We start from the raw sequence: 11730 nt of genomic DNA, 5'->3' as shown, positions 1-11730 counted from the left end.
TTTCAGATTATTTAATTATGGGAAAGAGTGTCACACAAGTCTCTCTGCACCTATAATACCCCTATAGGTTGTGGAGTTTTGGATTATCTAAACACAACCTCTTCTCTTTTTAAATACCACAGCCCTACCTCTCTCTGGCGATAGTTCTCATACTCGATTTCTAATTCGGTGGTGCCGTTTTTCAACAACGATAAGTGAAGGCTGTTTATTCGATATTAAAAAATAAGGTTGTTGCAAGCAAAGTTAGTTATAAACCGCTATGTAATATGAGAGAAGAATATAGTCTTGACATGAAATTGATGGATGATATCAATAAATTAATTATTAGTGACGTGTGTTTGTTGGTTATTCTTTTATAATATTTGTTTTATTAATCGGACATGTTTGTTGTTGTTAATTTTTATATGATTTACTTTGTATAGAGGAAAAATATTATTTATGCATTATCTGTTTACTCCGTTCAAGCAACTTTTAAGTAAAGACTGTTTATACAATATTATAAAACAAAAGTTGTTACAAGTAAGGGTAGTTCTAGACCGCTATCTCACTAATTTAAGTTAGATGTTTTTGTGCACAATCATTCCAAAAGAATTGGAGGAAAGTGACAATGCGTAAGAACATTAATAAAAAAAACACAAATAAAATTAAGATTCGTTGTGCTTTAAATTGCTAATTACGTGTAGAAATTTATTTTTATTTTTTCACCATGAATTATAGTCCAATTTTGCAATTTTATATATTAGTATTGGTATTACATCAAGATATTTATAATATAAAATTTATTTTGTCCTACAAATATTAGTTTTGAATTATTAATATAATTTTTATAAACAACCATAAAATTATTGCATTCTACAAATATTAATATTAAATCAATCAATATACTTATATAAAGGAGAAGCGAGGGACGTGTAGGTGGCGCCTTTCACATCGCTCCGTTCTATTTTTCTAATTTTCTGGAATTTTTGGATGAAAAATATCAAAAATTAGAACTACCTTTTTTAGTTTCAGATATATTAGGAGTAAGTTTCAGAATCTGATTTTGCTTCTGATTATTTATGGAATATAGTATCTTGAAAGTTTTAATCTGATTTTGTTTCTATATAGGCGTGTAGGTGGCGCTTCTCACATTTCTCCGTTCTATTTTTCTAATTTTCTAATTTTTTGGAATTTTCAAATGAAAAATACCAAAAATTAGAACTACTTTTTTTAGTTTCGAATATATTAAAAGCAAATTTCAGAATCTGATTTTGTTTCAGATTATTTATGGAATATAGTAGATTGAAAGTTTTAATCTGATTTTGTTTCAGATTATTTAATTATGGGAAAAAGTATCACACAAGTCTTTGTGCACCTATAAATATCCCTATAGGTTGCAGGGTTTAAAATCATCTAAACACAACCTACTCTCTCTCTCAATATCACAACCCTACCTCTCTCCGGTAACAGTTCTTTGACATGATATTGATGGATGATATCAATAAATTAACTATTAGTGATATATGTTTGTTGGTTATGTTTTTATAATATTTGTTTTGTTCATCGGACATGTTTGTTGTTAATTTTTATATGATTTACTTTCTACAAAGGAAAATATTATTCGTGCATTATCTGTTTGCGGACTGTTCATACAGTATTATTGTTATAAGCAAGGGTAGTTATAGACCGCTATTTGATGGATTTAAGTTAGATGTTTTTGTGCATAATCAATCCAAAAAAATTGGAGGGAGGTGACAATGTAAGAACATGTTTACTTTTAAAAAAACACAAATAAAATTAAGATTCGTCGTGTTTTAAATTGTTAATTACGTGTAGAAATTTATTTTCATTTTTTTCACCATGAATTATAGTCCAATTTTGCAATTTTATATATTAGTATTGGTATTAAATCAAGATTTTTATAATATAAAATTCATTTTATCCAACAAATATTAATTTTTAATTTTTAATATACTTTTTATAGACAGCCACAAAATTGTTGCATTCTATAAATATTAATATTCAATCATTAATATAATTTTTATAGACCGCCGCAACGCGCGGATTTTCAACTAGTTACATATGATGATAGTGTGATGCGTTCATTTTTGACATTCAAAAGTCAATACTGTTAAACGAAATTTGCAGCATATTTAAAATTGGCCACGATCTGCTTCCGTCTCCCAGCCGCCTCTCCTCCCTTCCTCTCCTATTAGGGTTTGTCTTTTTTCAAGTAAATTGAGGGGCTTCCACTGATTTTTTCCGGTGGAAAGCCCCAACCCTTTTGTTATCTATTTTTACTCTCGTTAATTTTTTTTCAATAAAACCCAATCTTTTGGGTGTTTGTGTGTCTCTCCTCTTGGAGTATGTGATTGTGTCTCTCCTTTTGGAGTGTTTGTTATGTCTTTGTTTAGTCATGATTGGGTTGATTTCGTGTTGGATCAGTTGAAAACGAGTTTATTGATATTTTTGGTGATCTATAAAAACTGTATCGAATCTGAGATGGTAGTGATTATTGCAAGAGCTCACCTTTTATAATCAAAGATTGTTCATCATTTACGGGTTTACACTTTCGGCATGTCTATAGCTGGTATCCGGCATGTAGATAGTTGGGGTGCTTTCGGCAAGTCTATAGCTGGTATTCGGCATGTAGATAGCTGTGGTGCCACTTCTCCAATCTCGATTTATGCGGTTGGTGTTTCTGAACATTGGGCTATCAATAGTTTTTATGTGATATGGTCAATTGCGATGTTACTGTTTCCAGAGATTTTGATGCAATTTGGATCGCTTGGGATGTCTTTGATTTCGTTCTTAGCTTCAAGAATTATTGAATTCTATCTGTTAAACGATCAGAAAACAAATCATCTAATTGTTTTTAGAATGCTATTTGTTTTACCACCTGGTTGTATCGACAGTTGGGGTTTGTCCCGACTGTATTATATTCGAGTTAATGAAATCTTTTGCATTTGTCAAAAAAAAAAATAAAAAAAAATATCGAAATATGCATTACAACTTACAAGAATTATTGTAATATCTTGAAACTTAATCGTGATTTGACAACACGAGCCAGTCAGTCTAAATATGTTTATGATCCATAATATATTTTAAAAGTATGGTGATTAATATTATTATTACTAAATAGTAAATATTATATTTTCACTCGATTGAACAAAGGAACCAAATTTACATATTTTATAAAAAAAAATAGATAAATAATATGCATACTTACATATTTTATAAAAAAACAGATAAATAATACGCATGTTCCAAATAAGATAATTATATAAAAATATGATTTAAAATACAATATAAATTAGCGCCCCGTGCCTTGCACGGGTTTTTATGCTAGTTACTATTAAATTTCTATATTTTCTTAATTATGCCCTATATAAAAATACTAGCTTATAACCCGTGCAATGCACGGGCGGTTAACATATTTGTTATTTTATTATATATATTTCAAAGTTACCTAATTTTATTGTAAAAATAAAATTATGATAGAATAACATGGTTTAATAAATTTTTTACTTAACAGTTGGATAAATTCTTCATAGTTAAGTCCGTCAAATGGCTAATTGAAAATTAGGTCGAACATATATATTTTAATGAGAATGTTAAAATATTTTCTTTTACATGTTATAATTTAAGGTGGCCTATAAACTCAGATATAAACTAACCAATCAACCTTTGATATTTCGTTATTAATAATTAATAATATGGTATAAAACATACGCATGAAACCAAATACCTCCCCATCATACTAACCTAAATTTAATGTTTTGGTTTAATTGATAATAAAAAATATACTATAACATGTTATAAATTTAAGAGCTCCGTGGGTCGAATACCAAACGATTCACCAAACTCAACTAACTGACCAACTAAGTGAATTTTTATTTTTGGCTTTAATAGTGTAATAATATATAGTATATGACAGATTTGTAATATTTCTTTTAATATGAGATCATTAGAGTATTTAAAAATAATGTTATTAATGTATTTTGGTTGAATAATATCACATGTTATTTATTAATAATTGTTAGTCTAAATGTAAAGACAACCCTATCTGTTACATAGGGATGATAACTCAACAATAGAACAGGACAAGTAAATAACACTACGCCTGCACCGGAATCGGAAGATACGAAGACAAAGGTTGAAGAAGCCATCTACATTCTTGAAGGAATAAGTTCACTGGAAGAAGTTCATTAATATGTTCATGCCTCAGTGAAGAATAAATATTGAAGTATTCAAGATTGTGGAAGCAATGAAGATGTTGTTCAAGTACTCGAAAGATTTCAGTGCAACCCCTGAAGCAAGATATTTCTATATATCTTGGTTGGTTATTTATAATCAACAAACTGAAGCATAAACTAACCCGGAACCGACTGATCAATGGTTGCTGACAAAGACGGTACAATGTTTAACTTCAGTGTTAGTCGCTTGTGAACCAGACCAGTGCACTAAGCGTCAGCACGTACGGAGCTTTGCAAAGTATTTATTGATCGAAGAATTGATCCAGTCATATCAAGTCATTTGTTCCAAAGCCAAGCCAAATGCCTAGCCTCGTATGCCAAGTCTCTGCTCAAATGCCATATGTCAAGCTTCCACACAAGCCATATCAGGAAGTGACCTATCTTTTATATGTGTGCACTTATATATTTGTATATGTACAAATATATTTATATATATGTATATATGTATATTTAATTAAATATAATATATATAATATATATGTATATATGTTTTTAAACATATGTATATGTATATTTATATGTATGTATATTTAAATAAATATATATGTATATAGTATATGTATTTATATTTTACATTAACATTTATATAATTAAGTGTATATATATATTTTATGTTATGTGCATAAATATATTTATATTTAGAGAGAGCTATATATATATCTTTATATATATATATATTTATATTTATATTTACACATAGTTATATGTATATTATATATATTTAAATATATGAGAATATATTTAAATATATGTGTATATATATATTATTATATGTTTATATAAATATTATATATATGTATATATTTATATATACTTTTCTTCATATATTTATATTTATATTTATATTTATAAATAACTATATATATCTCTATATATATTTATATATATTTGTATTTGTATTTACATATAATTGTATATTATATATATTTGAATATATGAGAATATATTTAAATATATGTACATATATTATTATATGTTCATATAAATAAGATATATATGTGTATATATATTTATATATATACTTTTATTTATTAATATAAACACAACACAATATAATATATTATATATTATGCATACATGGAGATGATGTCAGGTGTATAGGGCACTCTAGGGTTTGCATGTGCATCTAGGGTTTCACTCCTTTTAAGCCATGTGTACTATGCCATGCACACGTGTATTCTTTGCTTTGTTGCACACCTCTCTTGATCAACCTGTATTGGCGTGGAGGAGAGACAACAGATATGCATTGCCTACTTACAAGCGCCAGTTGATATTGTGTGTGTTTTTCACTAAGGCAGGAATCATTCTGTGCACACTGTGATGCATGCATGGTAAGCAGTTGGCGCAACTTTCATGGGCAGCGCACCTTGGATGTTTACCAAAGTGTCCTTGCGCTCCTCTAAACTGTTGTATGCTGTGGTACCTGTTGTGGCGCAAGGTTATGAGTGGAAAATCACATGTTGCGCCAAGATGATATATGTGTCTGATGGCGCTAATTGATATAAGAGCTGCGGAGACTAAGGCACTGCATACAGTATACAGAGAAAGCAAAGGCGCAAGTTGGTTAACCACTTAACCTGGAGAGAGAACTGGGGAGTTTCTAGCGCAAGTTCATTCATTTAGTTTATTAAAACTAAGTCATGCACTCTGTGGACAACTGAGGCGCAAACTCACCTCCCTCCTTGGCGCAAACTCACTCTGGCGCAAATTCAAAAGTTAACTAGGGTTAGTTAATGAGAAGTCTATAAATACTTGAGATGTGAGTTCATTATTTTAAAACACACTCTCCACCACCTTTATGGTGGAATGGCTTTGTGCCTTGCACACTACTACACACAAATAAACTCTAGCTTAGTTTTGTATTATATATATATTTAGAAGCTAGGGTTTGTGAGTGTAAGTAGTAGTAGCCATTGTAGCCAACCTTCGGGTTTGGATTTATAGCACCTTCGAGGTATTTATCAATATACAGATATACCTTGGAAAATATTGTGTGTTGGTTTAATATTTTCATATCCTCAGAAACCGACCTAATAATTATCCGGAACACGAAACCCATTACAGGACTGCAATTTGTTTATCCGCAAGATTCGAAAGAATTTTAAATTGTAGTGAGTATCGTATTCAACCCCCCCTTCTACGATACTTTGGACCTAACAATAATTATATTTAATGATATTATATTTTTATATATATGGCGCCCGTGTTAATTGTAAAAACTCGGTTTTTTTAGTTAGAAAATCTAAAAAAGATAAAGCGTTTTGATTAAAAAGACAATTACTATGTTGTTCGATATTATTTTAGAAGATTGATTTTTTTTATCTAAAAAATATATAAAAGATAATTTATTTTAGTTAAAAAGAATAATTGGTTATATATATAGATAGGCCCGTACTTCAGCCCAAGTACCGACCGCCCGACCAATATAATAATACTCCCTCTATTTTTTATTATTTGACTTTTAGACTTTTGGCACACATCTTTACGTATAAATATGTCGCCCATGTCCGTATTAATTGTAAAAGATTAATTTTTTAGTTGGAAAATTTATAAAAAGATAATATATTTTAGTTAAAAAAGTAATTACCATGTTTCTCAATGTTATTTTAGAAGATTGAGTTTTTTAGTCAAAAATATAAAAAAGTAATATATTTCAATTAAAAGGATTATCTGGTTATATAGATAGGCCCGTACTATGGCCAAAATTAAAAAGAATAATTGGTTATATAGATAGACCCAGAATAATTGATTATATAGATAGGCTCGTATTTTGACCCAAGTACTGACCTACCAAACTTTTAATGTTTCAGTTTTAAAAGGATTATTATTAATTGGTTATATAGATATGCCCGTACTTTGGCCCAAATTAAAAAGAATAATTATTTATATAAATAGGCCCAGAATAATTGGTTATATAGATAGGCCCGTATTTTGGCCCAAGTACCGACCGACCGACCAAACTTTTAATGTTTCGGCTTTAATAGTACTAGCCTATAACCCGTGCGAAGCACGGGCGACCATATTTTTTTAATTTCATTATTCATAAGCTTAATTTCATTTTATTAGTGTTTTATTATTAATAAATAAAATTGTATTAAATTTAATTAGTGTTTTATTAGTGTTCGTACTAATAATTTTATTATAAATTATTAGTACGAACAATCAATATTTTTATTTTCCAGCAAAGTTAGGACTAAAGTGTCGATGTGTTGGAGAAATAAATTTTGCATTAGTTGTCTATGATGACTAATTTTTATGGTACAACATTTGTGTAGCATATCTTGTGTCATACAAGAACCGATACATCAGGTTTCAGTGCCGAAATTTTTATCAAAGCAATACGTTGTTTTTCTTCATCGTATTGGGAGCATCCAGAAGGGGTGCAATAAGTGGACTGGTTAGTGTTCATAAGTAAGGCGATAAAGAAAAGTTTAACGTCAAAGGATCTGCCACAAATTAGTGACTAAACCAACATATTAAAGTCATGTGAAAGTTGACAGTATAAGATTATTCCACATATTAAACTGGAAACTCTACTAAAAAACGACTCTTACCAATAATAATAATATTAAGTGTCTAAATCACTTTGCATTATAAGTCTTACATAAAAATGAATTGAAAATAATTTTAAAAAAGGATAAAAACCGGTAAATACAATTTTGATGAATCTCCAAGGATTAGCACACAGGACATGTGGCCGACCTTCTTCACGTCAGAGAAGTCCTGCTGAGCAACCAAACACCGAATGTTCTGCTAATAAGCCTCCGACTATAACACTTAATACTGTACACACCGTCTACAAAAGAGGATAAACAAACCAAACCTTAATCAAGTGTGTATATCATGCACACACAGAGAGAGAATATACATAAGGTGAAGCAAAATAGTTCTATCTAAGGTCTTCAAATGTAAGGCAGAGTTAGGACTTAGTAAGAGTTTTTCCCTTTATAAGAATTAGCTTAGCGGGTTCGAAGAAATGAAAAGTTGCACTATGTCAAAACTCAGTAGTATTATGTAAGCCAACTTAAATGAATTTAGAATAGCACTATTACTATTTTACTTATATCACATACCTAGAGTACATTTCATATTCTAAGGATAGAATTGTCTCTGGCATCACAAATTGAAAAATACAGTCCACTACTCCACGCAACTGATAATCTTATAGTCACTAAACAATGATCGTGAAGATTCCATTTTTGTGATTATTGTAAGATCATTATATGAGTCGATTTTATGCCAGGATGAAACTGAAAAGAGGAGTTACACACCTTGCTCAAGCTATCCAATGTCTGATTCCCTCTTCTAAAGTTAACATAATTTAATCGAATTTTAATTTATTAAATTTTAAATTATAAATAATAAATTTTGAGCTACATTTATAATTTGAAAGTTAATAGGTAATCCTTTCTATTTTCAAGTTTTTTTTTTAAGAATACATACAGATGGATATAAAAAATATTATAGAAATATATAAAAAATAGAATATCAAGCCACATGATTAAAGGGAAGTATATAGAATCTAGATTGAAGAAAATGAAAATTTACTTTATGATGACAACATGGTTCCAAGTAAACCAGAAATAGTGAAAAATCCCCTAACCTGATATATATATCATAAATCAACAAAACCACAAGATTAATGAAACATTATTAAAAAAGAAATAAAATTGCACAGACAGAAGAGAAAACATCTGACAAGACGAAACCATCTGATACACACTGTTTCCGTATGACCGAGAAAGGCAAAATATGCATATACTCAAGAAGACATCTTCCGTCTGCTCGCATCCAAATCAATTTACAGCGACACTTGCAGACTTGATTTCATTGATATAAATTACTGCAAGCTCTATTCCAAAACTCAGACTATGAAGCAAGTACACAAGGTAGGGCAGCAGAGGATGTACAGGACATATAAAAAGCCAGATGTTGTGGTTCTCTTGAAAAATTGTGTACTCCTAAATGAAGCAACTTCAAAGTTCATCAAAACAAATTAAAAAAGCTCCTCTGAATTGAACTTGTTCCTGGCCTCCTATTATACACATAAAAAGAATGTGGTATGTGGTAATATACCACGTACAAACCTTTCTTTTATACTTTAATTTATTAAAGCTACATCTCTAATTTGTTTATTTCATAAGCTTTAGAACGTCACTAGGGTAATGTTAATTTAAATGTTAAACCGGTTCACGAACTTGATATTTTTTTTTCAGGGTTTCCGCACGCGTAGCGCGGGATATTATGATCTATATGGTTAAATGTAATTCTGTAATTAAAAAATGCTATGATTAAGAGATTACATATGCCTTGACGGGTGATCATTAAAAAAAATGAATTATTGCATAAAATAAAGAAACTGAATAAAAGTGTGGGGTATATAAGTTAAAAATTTGTTGAAAAAGGAAAAAGAGGCTTTAGCTTGGAATACCAATGCTTGCTTACCAACGTGAAACGGGTCCAAAAAAGTAGAAAAAACATAAGTTGCAACAAAACGGAGGTTAAAAAATTTATGAATCTTATCACACCGTACTTTTATTATAATAAAATGTCATAATGGAATAATTGTAAGATATCGAAAAACATTCCTTCATTATATGTTAAAATGATTTGTATTTGATATAATTGTTGACCATTCAATGCTAGGACGAAAAATTTATGATTTCTTACTGCATGTGAAATGTGAATATTATATATGTATGTATTTATATGCATAATATAACAAAATTAGTATGTCCAATATTTATATATAATAAACTCTAAAGTGAATATAATTTATATTATAAATGTTAAAATTTTCAAGTGTTCATCTGAATAAAATTTAAATGGTAATTAATTAAAATTTTATTTTTATTTACATTAAACTGCATATATTTGATAAAAGTTATACATAAATTTAAAACAATAGAGGATGGTAAATTGAAAAAAAGGTTAAACTTATAGAAAATTACTATGTCCACTATGAATGCAAAATTCAATTATTTCAGAACATTAACCGAAAATTGTGAAATATGATGATATCATTAATCATATTAGATACACTAACATATATAATTTCAAATAAATATTTGAATTCAAATAAGACATTTATAATTTCAAATAGAGGAGATGGTAAAATATCGTGGCTCAAGTAGTTTAGTCCCTACTTACACAATACTTGAACAATCTTGACTATGTTACACGCACACGTGCAATTATGCTTGATGGTTAAACGTGAAGGGCCTTTAGACAATTCACTCCACTTTGTGTGAAATAAGGTTCACATTTGCCTATTGGGTAACCCTCATTAAATTTTGTTTTAGAGGTCCGATAGCAACTTGTTGTACTGAATGCATGCATAGAGTTTTGTCCTGAACCTAAAGTAGAACTTGGCTGTAGCAAATTCATCACACTCTTCTGTGCATTGAAAGCCCGGAGAGAGGAGAAGATGTACTGTGCTGCGTTGAGTTATTTGATACCGTGGTTGCGACTGCAGCATGGAGTGCACGTGACCCTCACTTGCACCTGTGCATCCTAGTTCTTGGCATCTGAAAAAAGAAGACTGACTTAAGAAATAAACTTACCTAACATATAAATCATCAAGCCACTATACTGATTAGAAAGAATTGTAATAGATATCATCCTTCGACTTAAGATCAATTTCGAGCTATTTTATACAATTTTATACAACGTAACTATGTACATTGTATAAAATTGTAGCCAAGTGGAGATAGTGGTGAGTTGGTCACCTAAGTTGATACAATGGAGTGGAGCATATGCAGAACATCGATCAGTTCGCCATTTTGAGAAGCTATAGGCCACTAACATGGTAATCTTGGAACTGCCTAATGATCTTGCCAGAATCTGTGCGCTAGCAATAGAAAGTTTTTTCAAGTCAAGATTATCACATAGCAAGTCCAACAGCTCTAGTGCGCACCCGAAGGGTAGCGGCTGCGGGTTCCTACGTTAAAAAAAAAAAATTCACTCATTTCTTTTCGGTAGTCATATCAAACAAAATATTGTCATTTTTCTTGACTTAACTTGTCTATCTGTGCATGCTCAAGTCTGTAATCTGCGCTTAGGATCTACACACAAAATTGAAATCAACATGTAGTTCTAAATTTCAACAAACACATATATTGATCTATACCAGATAATATTTCCAAGGTAATACTACCATTTTCTATTGCAAAAGCAGAGAACGGCCTAACTGGAGTTCACTTCCGGCCTATAATAACCTGAAACTAAAAACCATAAGGATTAGAATCCTGATTCCAATGCCTGTACTACAAATAACTATAGTGGACTTGTATTTTTACCTTTGGAAAGAGTTATTTTTTATGCAGGAAGTTCAAACTTTGAGCGACTGCTTGTAGAGCTACATGGTCCTAAATTTGAACGCTGTGAACGACCTGGATGACCGATACGTGAACTTATTGTTGCCTGACTGAACTGAGATCCAACTTCTCCAGAAACATCCATAACGTTGGCTTGAGAAAGCAGACTCTCAATTCCC

The 11730-nt window shown here is 30.3% G+C and overlaps 1 long non-coding RNA gene across 2 annotated transcripts; it reads right to left on the bottom strand.

The window, feature by feature from the left end:
- Positions 1–10364: 10364 nt before the first annotated feature.
- On the bottom strand, positions 10365–11706 carry LOC135147309 (uncharacterized). 2 transcript variants are annotated; one of them, XR_010284751.1, is made up of 5 exons: positions 11534–11706; positions 11392–11458; positions 11256–11299; positions 10918–11175; positions 10365–10762 (listed from the first exon to the last, which is right to left on the bottom strand). It is a non-coding gene; the product is annotated as an uncharacterized LOC135147309 (long non-coding RNA). The 2 variants fall into 2 exon arrangements; XR_010284752.1 differs by having other exon boundaries at positions 11392–11452.
- Positions 11707–11730: the final 24 nt, after the last annotated feature.

Source organism: Daucus carota, chromosome 6, assembly GCF_001625215.2.
Source record: "Daucus carota subsp. sativus chromosome 6, DH1 v3.0, whole genome shotgun sequence".
In the NCBI taxonomy this organism is placed as follows: domain Eukaryota; kingdom Viridiplantae; phylum Streptophyta; class Magnoliopsida; order Apiales; family Apiaceae; genus Daucus; species Daucus carota.
The sequence above is the reverse complement of the archived record's forward strand: the minus strand, read 5'-3'. Positions and strand labels throughout refer to the sequence as shown.